Source organism: Scyliorhinus canicula, chromosome 12, assembly GCF_902713615.1.
Source record: "Scyliorhinus canicula chromosome 12, sScyCan1.1, whole genome shotgun sequence".
Lineage (NCBI taxonomy): Eukaryota > Metazoa > Chordata > Chondrichthyes > Carcharhiniformes > Scyliorhinidae > Scyliorhinus > Scyliorhinus canicula.
This window is the reverse complement of record NC_052157.1, coordinates 146,061,977-146,063,555: the sequence shown is the minus strand read 5'-3', so window position 1 is coordinate 146,063,555 and position 1,579 is coordinate 146,061,977. Positions and strand designations below refer to the sequence as shown.

At 43.4% G+C, this 1,579-nt stretch overlaps 1 non-coding gene across 1 annotated transcript; it reads right to left on the bottom strand.

Moving 5' to 3' along the window:
- Positions 1 to 725: 725 nt before the first annotated feature.
- trnag-gcc lies at positions 726 to 796 on the bottom strand. Its single transcript has one exon. It is a non-coding gene; the product is annotated as a tRNA-Gly (tRNA).
- Between the last annotated feature and the right edge of the window lie 783 nt (positions 797 to 1,579).

Genomic DNA, 1,579 nt, shown 5'->3' with positions numbered 1-1,579 from the left:
AAGAACAACTAGTGCTATCCGAATGTATACTTGGACGCAAATCGGAACTACAGCCAATAATAATGTCAAAGCACAAGGCAGTGCTGAGACCGCTTAATTTGATTAACCACGATGGCAATAAAAGCTTACATTTATGCAGCACCTTTTACAGTCTCCAAGATGTCCCAAAACAGCTCGTAGAAAATTATATACTTTATGGAATTATCGGCACGATTGTCGTAACTTAGGACTAATTGGACGGAACGTGGCAGAAAGAAATTTCAAATTCCAAAACAGATTGCTTGTGATGGGATATGTGCTTGTACCTGTCTATGGTACACCGGCTATCTAAGGAGTGTAAAACAAATGTTTTTAGCTGGAAGGCCATATCTGAGAATCTATATTGTATGTTGGTGGGAGTGGGGAGTGGGGAGGGCGGCAGCCACAAATGCTCAAATAATGAACGATTGTAATAAAAATAAATGTTGGCACAAATAAACATAAAAACCTTTATTATTGTGACAATGGTACCATCATAGCAATGCATCGCAGACAATAATGAAAGCAAACGCACTCTCCTTTTCATGCCCCCCCATAGCCTAGTGTGAACAATGCAATTGGGCACCCCTCTTTGCAATGGCATCAAAGTCTGCTACATACAAATTAGGAGTGGGTGAAGGCCACTCGGCCCCTCGAGTCTCTTCGCCATTCAACTTGCTGGACAGAGGAATGAATAAGAGGTGTGATGCATTGGCCGGGCATCGAACCCAGGCCTCCCGCATGGCAGGCTAGAATTCTACCACTGAACCACCAATGCAAACCACCTCTTCGTCATTCAATAAGATCATGGCAGATCTGATTGTAACCTCAACCCCACATTCCTGCCTACCCCCCACCCCCTCCCCGATAACGTTTCAACCCCCCTTGTTAATCAAGAATCTATCTCGCGCCGCCTTAAAAATATTCAAAGACTCTGTTTCCACTGCCTTTTGAGGAAGAGAGTCCCAGTTACCCACACGTCTCTGAGAGAAAACATTTCTCCTCACCTTGGTCTTAAATGTGTGACCCCTTATTGTTAAATCGTGACCCCAAAGTTCTAGGTTCGCTGACAAGAGGAAACATTCTCTCCAAATCCTCCCTGTCAATATCCCTCAGGATCTTAAAGGTTTTGACCAATTCGCCGCTTATTCTTCAAAACTCTAGTGACTACAAGCAACCACTCCAACCTTTCCTCACGAGACAACCCACCCATTCCTGTTATTATTTATTCTGTTTCTCATTCGACAGGTGCTGCCTGACCCGGCTTGAGTATTTCCAGCATTTTCTGTTTTTATTTAAATATTCGGTATCTGCAGTAGTTAGCTTTTTGCCTTACTAATATAAATACAGCTTTATGATGATCTATAATACGGTGTTACTAAATGGCTCACTAGATGAAAATGAAAAGAAAATCGCTTATTGTCACGAGTAGGCTTCAATGAAGTTACTGTGAAAAGCCCCTAGTCGCCACATTCCGGCGCGGATGGTACGGGAATCGAACCGTGCTGCTGGCCTGCTTGGTCTGCTTTAAAAGCCAGTGATTTAGCCTGGTGAGCTAAAC